The following is a 10,541-nucleotide window of genomic DNA, read 5'->3' as shown; positions in this document are numbered from 1 at the left end:
TAAGGTGGAAGCATGGCAAGAGAGGAAAAGGGAAGAAGCAAGTCGAGGCACACAAGATCAGTGCAGGTGAAAAGAAGGGACAATGCAGGGGTCCACACGAGGAAGGCAGATGAAAGTCTAGAAGTCCTTTCGGGACTCCTGTCTCCCCCCCACACCCCGTTTGGTGTACTGGGTGTGAAGCTGGGGGGCGGGTGGAAGCTGGATTCTCACGAGCTGGTTATACAGAGTGTCCCACAGGGTAAAAAATGATCCTCCGGGCAGACGTTGGGAACCACAAATGGGTGTGGGCAAATGTTGAGCTCCTAGGTGAAAATCTCATGGCAGCACGGGCAACCCGGATGAAAAGCGTTACCTGATGTCAGGGTGGGGCTGGCTACCTCTGGTTTTCCAACAGACTTTTCAAAGGTAAGGGGATGTTTTGTTGTATAAATATTTATATCCCTCTGTGCTCGGCACACCTCGCGTATGAACGCTGCACCAGACCAGTTGAAATCATAGGATCTTAAGAATGGCCAGGGCACCTCTTTTTACAGAGTAACAACCCTTCCCTGGTGTGCTGGAAAACGACGTGTGTCTACAGGAGCTGAGCTGTGACCAAAGACATTACTTTCCTTCTTCTGTTTTTAGAAGCACTGAAACCTACCCTCTGATTTCAAACCACACTTCGATTCTGACACATACAAATACAGCCATTTGCTGGTAGGCATGGGTCTAGAAAGAATAAAATCTCCCTTTTGTGGTATAAAAGGTAAGTTTCATCTCTCAAGTGAGGGGGGAGGCAGGTCCGGGCAGGTGGATCTCAGGACACGCTAACGTGTGGTGTGTCTGACATCCAGCAAGCACGGTCAGTGGCATCCGAGGTATGTTACAAACAAACAAACAAACAGAAACCCGAAGAGCAGCGACCCTGTGATATTTCTGCAAATAATGAGGGGCTGTGAAATATTTAAAATCATAGCACTGAAAATAAAAGTGTGCATTTATCTAAGAAGGCGGCTGTTTTATTATAAAAGGTTAAATAAATACTTTCGGTGATAGAAATTGCTAACAAGAATGTCTCTCAGGGAAAGGAAAATCATTCCACTTAATTGTGTTCCATTTCTGCCACTGGAGGCTCATTTTGGGGACACTCTCCGGGCTGAGTGTCGGGAAATCGATAGTGGATGCCTCTCCTTCACTCTGATGGATGTTAGTTGCCAAAGCTGAAATATTTTTAGTTTCAGGCCAGGTGCTCCTGGAGCCAAAAGCCCTAATTGTTCATTTATCCACAGTCCTCTGGGTGACTCGAGGCCGGAACTGGTGGAGAGAGGCCTTCTGTCCCCGAGGAAGGTGTGGGACGCCCAGAAGCAAGGGAGTGGCCCGGGTGCGGAGGAGACACAGCTGTCCCGTCATTGTGATTACGATTACGATTGTGAGTCCAGGAAGCTCCTCACGAAGCACTGGTTTCACTCTTTTAAGAATAAACTCTTTCAGTCTGCCGATGTCCCTCGTCCGGGCACGCTGAAACACGCGAGTTACGCGTTTGCCTTGTTAAGTGCCACGCTGAGTAGTCGCTGAGGCCCTCCCTCCTGCGCGCCCCCTGCCCCCGGGCGTCAGAGCGGGGCTCTGCCTCACGAGACGTCACGGCGGCAGGGACCAAGTGCACAGCAGCAAATATTGTGGTTTCGCCTGATGCCCCAACTGTGCAAACAGATGACGGAAAGCGTCGTTCACGAGACAGAGAGGAGGTCAGAATCTGTTGGCGCAGACACTCCACGCGGCCACTGATACAATGCACTTTCGTAGGGGACTTATTTACGGGAACCTATCATGAGTCTTGGCAATTCGTGGCACGACGTTCCATGGAAAATTCCCTTCTCTGCTCAGACTAAACGCAAGACATACAGCGTTCACTTTTGATTAACGAAGGCCGTAAACACACCCCAACAGGTATAATATGGTAGTTTACAGCCGTGGCCTAAATTGGCAGACATGCTTTCTTCTTCATAAAACGAGAAAAGTGGGATAGGTTGGAAATCTTCGTGACTCTCGGCAGGACGTAGCTGGCCGCGGCCACCGCAGGGACTGTCTCATTACCCACTTACCAGGATTTGGTCTCCTCCGGCATCATTTATTCATTACCTATACTGCGGCTTTGTAGGCTAGTCTATAAATACCTTTCTAATTTGAATTAAGATAATGTGCTATCTGTGCTTGTTAGATGTGGCAAAACGCAGCTTGTACTCACTTTAAATCTTACCAAGTCAGAGAGCAGTTTTGCATTCCAGATAGAGCTAAAAATATTCACCCATTAAAATAGTAATCATCATTAAAATTAGCTCACTGATTTTGCTGATTAATTTCTCGGTGACAAGTACGCTTTCTAAAAAGTTTCAATTAAACATTTTTTTTTTTTGAACAAAACTCGACTTTTAAAATCTAAACTATCTAGGAAGAAAGGGATAATTAAGGAAATAAAAATAGAAAATTTAAATCTACTGTAATTTGCACAGACTTTGTGAAGATTCGCTGTCAAAAACCAGAGGAAGGCAAAGCATGGAAACGGTTGTGGTGACTGGAATGTGGGACCGAGGCCCCTTCTTCACTTTGGGGGTGACGCACATGCCTTGGGAAGGTGCTGTGTTTTTGTCTGCACAGGAGTGCACCAGCGGGCATAGTAAGAGTGCAAGTGCTCAGAGCCACTCTCGTGACATTAAATGTTTACGTGCACGCGCTCGATTTTCATTTGCAACAGGCATGCGTCCAGTCCAGCAGAAGGCTGTAAATCCGCGACAGCATAAAGGGGCACTTGAAAGGCATGGATGAAACAAAGGCTTGTTATTGTTTGTTTTTTGTCTTTATTATCTTTATTTTAGTCACTATGTTTAGTTAATATTCCCATATTATATAGGGTTAAAGACATAAACAGGCTAAAATATTATTTTAATCAACCCTATAGAAAACGGTGTTTCCATTCAATCCTTTAGGCAAATCAACCCCTTACTGTCATCTTCAGAAAATAGGCTAATATAGATGCCTCTGGTTTTCAGTATATTAACTATGTTGAAACTAAAAAATGGGGCACGGGTGGTAAGACAGAAGGCTGCTGAGAAAGGTTCAGAATATAGGGATCAGGAGAAAGTTATAACGTGCACTTGTGTTAAAAATAACGTATCATTCGGTACTAATTAAGGCGATAAAGTATTCCTTAGCTATGAACGTTTAACGTTTCATATTATTTATAACAGACACACATCACAAAATAATAGTGAAATCCAGTACGTCACGGATGACTATTGTATAGTAACGGCCACAGAAATATCTTCTGACACTTCTCAAATAATGCATCCCAGCAGCTCCAGAGGAAGACAGAGATTCACGCCAAAGCGATCTGGTGTCCAGCGGGTGAGAAACGTAGCGCTTAACCTAAGGGTATCCATGCTTCCATGAAAACACAGACACACGTTTCTTTTCCGTTCAGAAGACACAGATAATGAGTAGTTCTCTATTTCTTGACTTTCAAATATTAAACTGTCACGGCATCCAGCCGCTTTTAATAATGTAACTCAGCCTCATCTTTTAGAGCTTTAGTGAGTTATTTTCCAGAATTTTTGAGAATATGTCATTTGAGGAACACACATCTTACTCTATAATCTCTTGAACATGTTTATTTCAAGAGATACTAGATCTAATACTCACAAAAGTTCTTTCATATCTTTGGTGACAGTATGCCTGAGGTGTTTGGGATCTCAGAAAAATAGACCATCTTGCTTATCTCCTGTAATTTGAATCGTAATTCTGGTCTGGCATCAGGTGGGATTCCGTGAGTAATTATCACAATGAAATAATCTGTGTGTGTGCGCGTGTGTGGATTAGTAGATACATAGACAGACAGACAGATAGATGGACATTCAAAGTACCTCATTTGTCATATATTTTCAAGTTTGGGCTCTTACTTACATCCAGAAATATATGAAAGTAGAGAGTCTGAACCACTTTAAATCTGCTATGTCCGTGGGTGGTATTTCCAGCTTTCACTTTTGCCTTCTTACAAATCATTTTCCCTTTAGTTTCTGATGTAATTCATAAAATACCAGTGTCCCTGGCCCTCCAAAGGCATCCCATCAGACTCAGACCCAAATCTAAAGCCTTGGCCACACCCCTCCCTCCCCCTGCGGCTTTCCCGCACTCTCTGAGCCTCTGCCCTGGCCTGCACCCACCTCCTTCCCTCCTCAGGACACCTGGGCTTTCATTTTCTCCTGCCTCGGGTGACCTTCCCCTGCTCTCTGCAGACCAGCTTTGCTCAGGGTACTGTCCCGGACGACTGGGACTCCCCAGAAAGCTCGGTGACAGCCTGGGGCTGGAACCAGTGTGGGAAGCCCAGCTTCCTTCCCTCCCAGGGAGCCAACTCTGGGGGGCAACGTGGTCTCCAGACCCCCCTGAGAAAACAATCCGGAGCTGGGACTCCCCCGAGCTTTACTTCTTCTGGCTCCTGATTTCGCTCCAGGGCTCCCGGACTGACTTCTCTTGCAAGGAGAATTTCCTATCAAGGATAATCCTATCAAATAATCCTCACCTCCAGGCATACCTCTGGGGAACACGAGCTCAGACAAAATGCCTGGGCATCTCCAATACCACCTCCTACTCCCTACTGTAAGCCCCATTCAGGCACTGTGTAGCTCACACATCCGGGTGCCCCAGGGAATCCAGGAGGATGGGGCCCTCGGAGCTGCATGCTTTATATCGTCAGGTTTTATTCACTTTACGACACCTAATACTCTCCAAGATTATGCCTCATTTAATGGAACAGCGTTCTCCTGCCATGTGGCATCTCTGTGAAAACAGTAACTTCTTCCCCTTCTCTACTGTGCTTCACGTCCCTAAAAAGACCCACAAGATGGCAGGTTCTCAGTGGCTGCTGGGTAGAGTAGAGAGATGGTCTACAAGTGGAAAAAGATTGACCTCTCTCCACCTGGGGTCTCACATCTCCCCTTGCCTCTCACTTCCTCCCTAGAACTGAGAAAGGGGAGCAGTGGTCCTGGCTCCTGCGATCAGTGCACACTCACCAGGGAATGAACGAGTAGGCCAGGAAACATGTCCTCCGGCCGTCGGTTAGACGTGCCCAACTGCCTTTCCATGTGCCCAGATATAAGCCATCGTGGAAGAATCAGTAAGAATTTGCTGCCAAGCTCCGAGATTTTCTCCCCAAGCAGAACTGGTGAGCTTAGGTAAGCACCTCCGAGAGCCCCCCCCCCCCCCCCCCCCCCGGGGCCCCGGGTACTTGCCAGGGGTGGGGCCGGTGACCAGGCTCATTGTCCTGGAAATCAGACACCACGGTGTCTGTTCTCATCGCTTCCCTGGGGGAGGAGGGGATGGGGGGGAGGCAGGCAGAAGTAAATCCAGAGGTTGCCTCAGGACTTCTCACCACCCGGCAAAGGTTCGTGCCAGAGTGTGTAGAAGAATGGAGGTCGTATTTAAGTTTTCAGTGTGCGTCTGGTGACATATTGAACCAGATGATTTATTAATTCAACAGAGATTTATTGAGCATTTTCTACATCCTGGGCATTGGCCTGGACATTGGGGATATAAAAGTGAACACAATAGATGCCTTCACTGCTCTCACGTGGTTTATATTCTTGTGGGCTGAGAAAGACAAAGACCATATACTAGAAATAGCAGCCTGGGCAACGTGACAGCAGCAGGACTATGATGTCTTTTGAGCAGACACAGGGAAAGCAAGGGGGCAGTCCCTGCATACATCCGTGGGAAGCAATGATGATAGGCGCAAAGGCCCTGTCGTCACGGTGGGGTTGTGGGAGAGCGAGATGCTGAAGCTGTGTTAACGGGGTCACATTTGCTGAAGGCTAAAGCACCCCAGGTACGTTCCCTTAGCAGCCAACAGAATGAGAGAGGGCCCATTTTCATACGCAGATGATTGCTCATGAGGTGAAATGGTAAGACTTACTGTTGCCGTCACACCTCACTAGCAGAAAAGTAAACGGCAACCAAATAATACAATTTCTGTTATTCTAACAGGGGCTTTTTAGAAAGTTACAGATCCGCCCGGGGGAACGTCAGAATGTCGGGTTCCAGAGATCGACAGTACAGTAGAATTCCGGGGTGACACTTCATAATAAAACCTAATATAGAAAGAGAGAAAACCTCATTCTCACCATATAAATTAAGGAGTGACGATTTACATTAAACACCTGTTCACCGCATGACAAAAAGATTCTGTGTAAGAGCACTCCACGTAATGATTTTCCTCCGGAGCAGTTAAAGTCGGATGTGTCTTCTCCGGAGGAAACCAGAGTGGTGGCTCGATGTTCTCTGCCGTCTCTGCCGAAATTCTGTCTGGTTTTAATTCACAAGCATTGTGCAATACGATGGCGTACAATCCAATTCCCTTCTCAACTGTATTAAGCAGAAGGTACCCCGGGGATGACTGGAAGATACAGATGCAATTACTAGACTGTGTGCACGTGTGCGTGTGTGGGTGAAGCGTGTGACTGTGTGTGTGCATGCTGTGAAGTCCGAATGCCCCCGCGCTGGCACATGTGCATTCCAAGCCTGTGTCCTGGAGGGACAGAGTAACTTTCTTCCGAGAGAGTCTGGTTGCAGCATCCTGCAGGTGGGGCCACTTGGTACTTGTGTGCCAAGGATGGTGATTAGGTCGATGACAAATCTGGGTGTTGAGTAGAAAGAGCTTACTGATTAGTTTCTGGAATTGTTGCCCAGTTTTGGGGGTTTTTTTGTCTTTTGTTTTTTTTAAATGGGTTTTGCTCTTTTTGTGTGTTTCTGGATTAGCGAGTTCTGTCATATACTTAGTTAAACCATGAAGGCTGCATTAAAATGAACCCATTCGAGTCTTGCGGGGATACGAGTGTGTGTTAGGATTCTACTCCCTCCGGGAAGTGGTCACTTGGCAGAAGAAAGAGGGAAAAGCTTCAAGGTGCTCTCCGTGGAGCACGGGCTCTGGATGTACTTTCTGTGCATTTTACAGGATCTTTCTGTAATTTCTCAGTGCTATGCCTCTGAAAAAAATGCCCAGGTAGGCACTCAGCACATGCCTCCGACTAGAATCTCCCTCACTAAATCTTGCTGTAATGGATGTGATTTAAAAATTAAAAAAAAAAAAAAAAAAAAGGAAATGGAGAAGTCCTTGGTAAGTACCTGAGGAGAGCTGCATAGGAATCTGAGCTCTTTGCCTCTCTCCAGGTTTCCTTTATGTCTGCTGAGTGCTTGAAACCTTTCCAAGAATCTTGCCACCCTTTTACAAACTCTGTTTATGACGGCAGCTCCTGGGAATGAGTTATAGTCTGTTCTCTGGGCTACTCAAATAAAAAGTGCTACCTACTCCATTTGGCTGTTTGAAGGAATTTAAGAAATATAAATATGAGACTGGGATTTTGTGCCCTAATGAGTAAGAATCGAGAGAGAGGGAGTGTGTGTTCAATACCGTGAAGGGTGGATGCTAGGTCTTTCCTAAAAAGCTGTATTAAATAGGAAGGAAATGACTGTGGACGTTCCCAGTTCCCAGTGAGATTCCACTTTTAGAGAAAGTTGCTGTTACCTATCAGCTGGGATTTCAGACAGTTGAATGTCTGATTGGAGCACAATGATAATAAGAAGAAAGAAGCAAGCTAAAACAAAAAGAAGACAAGGACACAATGCAATGGAGACTAAGTTTGCAGGATTAAAATCCCAGTGTTTTACCAGAATTTCCTCTGGGGAGACCTTTGTCGCAACAGACGGAAACCTGGTTCTTTGTTGTTCAAACGGTAAAGCTGTATGTGCAAGACAAGTGGTCGTAAGCGAAGGTTACAAGTATAAGCTATGGCAGGATCTGGCATTTGGATTTCAGAGCAACCCCAGGGGCCGGGAACCCCAGCTGTATCCAACAGGCTGAGATGGAAAGAGGGTCATGGGGTCCTCAGGGCTCGGGGTAAGGTGGTAAACTGAGTTCTCGTTGTGACGATGACACGATGACCAGCCATCAGTACCTGGCAACCTAACCGGATGGGACCTACCCCTCCATCTGCCTCTTCTTGACATTACCCGCTTCTACCTGCTGCATTTGCAGTAAGGGCTGACACTAGGAAGGACACAGGAAAGGCAGAGGGCCGGGGACCAGCGGCCCTTGGAGAAGGGAAGTGTGAGGGGCACGGAGCCCTGCCCCCCTCATGCAAGCGTGCTGCTCCGGAAGGTGGGTTCAAAGAGGACATTTAGGAGATACGTAACCAACACGTCTTCTAGGGCACAGGACGGCGTAGAGAATTCCATTTCCTTACTTGAATAAGATTCTAACTTGGGTTTAAAGAACGCACATAGAAAAATCTTATGAACGATGAATTATTTCACTCTTCTGTTTCCAGGTAACTCCTATCATTGTATAGCAGGGAAACTCTACACACGCGTGTTGTGGACGGATGCTGATCACACGGCTTTACAGTAAACTTTCTCCCAGGGGCGGGAAGCGAGGAGGAAAACCACTCGGAGATCAGGCTAAGGCTGGGCCAAGATTTAGACCTGAGATGATCAGACTTCTGAGTGCACCTGCGACCGACCATGTCAGAACTATCACATCCTCCTCAACCCATGTGTGCACCGCCCTCTCGGAGTCGCCCGCAGCAAGCTGGGACTGCCACGGGACTGAGGGCTCACGGACGTTGTGTGAACACATAGAAAGTTTTAGAAAATTCAGTTCTTTTAATGCTTCTTTTTCAGGTGATAAAATATCTAAAAATCGCAAACACACATTTGACTCTCTGTTAGCGATTACTAATGATCCCTGGTTATAATGAGCGTGTGAATTTCTTTGAAATGAAATTCTCTGTTGCTTTTCTTTTTAACGAATCAATTTGTGATGGTTCTGGGATTATTTCAGACACGGAGGTATGATGTATTTCTTCTCCCATGGGCGTCAGAGAATTTTATGGTGCCCCCCCAGCCCCAGCTCTGGAAAAGGCACCTAATGTTTCCCTGTTTCAGCTATATTTTGTAAAACTGTTAGCAATGACTAAGATACAAGTGGGTGGAAAGGGGTGAGGATTATATAATGTTGCTATTTTCTTTAACTTTCTTTCATTGTATGTTTGTTGAATGAGTGTGAGTTTAGCACCAATAATTTGCACCCAGGACTGCAGATTGGGACGTGCTTGGCCCCAGTAACCATCACAGCGAGAGGACTCCAACATTTGGGAAACGACAAATGTCTCATGTGCTTGGCTGCCCTAAGAGAATACCATAGTCTGCGACTTAAACAACAAATATTTATTTCTCATGGCTCTGGAGGCTGGAAGCCGAAGATCAGGGAGCTGGTGGGTTTGGCTTCTTCTGAAGCCTATTTGGCTCGCCAATGACCACCTTCTCCTCAAGTGTGTCCTCAAGTGGTGGGATGGGCAAGGGGGCTCTCTGGGTCTCTGTCACAAGAGCACTGCTCCCAGCACAGGGGCTCCACCCTGATGACGTAATCACATCTCAAAGGACCCATCTCCTAACTTCACACTGGGGGCAGGTAGATCCCCATGGAGGAATTTGGGTGGAGGGGAGACACAAACATTCAGTCCACAGCCATGAGAATTAGAGAGGCCAAGAACACGCAAGAGACAGAAAGTTCTGTGTGGGAAACTATCACTCGGCAAGAACTCATATAAATCCTGGGAACAATGACCTGTCGATGTGGATGGCAATGATAATTCTAGGTGGCAATGATAATTCTAAGAAGCAATGTGAACTTTAGTTTCCAGTTTTGCTGAAGTCAGGGGTTTTATTCAATTAAAAAAAAAAGTTCATCCATTGCATTTTGTGCCCACACATGAAAGAGGAAATCGGCCTTTCTTTCAGGCACTCAGAGGGCACACATGCCCAGAACTGCACAAACTTCACCGGTGGTGACAATAACGGGGCCACTTTACATTTTACACAGGGTTGGGGTTTTCAGTATTCATGATAAAGTATGAGAAAGATATAGGAAATAATATAACAAAGTCCCAGATTTCTCAAGCCTTTACAGTTTGATATGCATGTTTCACACGTTTTTAAGAAATCATAATTTACTGGTGAGTTTGAAGTCCCTTGTCAAGCCTTTTCCTCAGAGATAACCAGCATCCTGAATTTGTCATCCCCTTCCTATTTTATGCTCTGGTTATGCACTGTTTTCATAAATACTATCTTGAGTTGTTTTGTCTGTTTTTATCTATTTTCTCATTCAAGTATAATTAACAGACAGTGTTATATCAGTTTCAGGTCTAAAATATGATTCAACAGTTCCACACACTTCTCAGTGCCCACAGAAGCAAGCGTGCTCTGAATCCCCCTTATCTGTGTCACCCACACCCTCGCCCACCTCCCCTCTGGTGACCACCAGTTTGTGTTCGGGAGTTAAGAGTCTGTTTTTTGTCTCTTTTTTTCTTGTTGGTTCATTTGTTTTGTTTCCTAAATTCCACACATGAGTGAAATCATATGGTATGTGTCTTTCTCTGACTGATTGACTTCATTTAGCATGATACTCTCTAGATCCATCCATGTTGTTGCAAATGGCAAGATTTCATTCTTTTTCA

General features: G+C 45.9%; 1 long non-coding RNA gene across 1 annotated transcript; it reads left to right on the top strand.

The window, feature by feature from the left end:
- Positions 1–663: 663 nt before the first annotated feature.
- On the top strand, positions 664–10,162 carry LOC109273795 (uncharacterized). The gene is made up of 3 exons (XR_008419544.1): positions 664–748; positions 1,272–5,207; positions 8,355–10,162. It is a non-coding gene; the product is annotated as an uncharacterized LOC109273795 (long non-coding RNA).
- Positions 10,163–10,541: the final 379 nt, after the last annotated feature.

Source organism: Panthera pardus, unplaced genomic scaffold (genome assembly GCF_024362965.1).
Source record: "Panthera pardus isolate Hobbes unplaced genomic scaffold, ASM2436296v1 HiC_scaffold_6, whole genome shotgun sequence".
In the NCBI taxonomy this organism is placed as follows: Eukaryota; Metazoa; Chordata; class Mammalia; order Carnivora; family Felidae; genus Panthera; species Panthera pardus.
The sequence above is the reverse complement of the archived record's forward strand: the minus strand, read 5'-3'. Positions and strand labels throughout refer to the sequence as shown.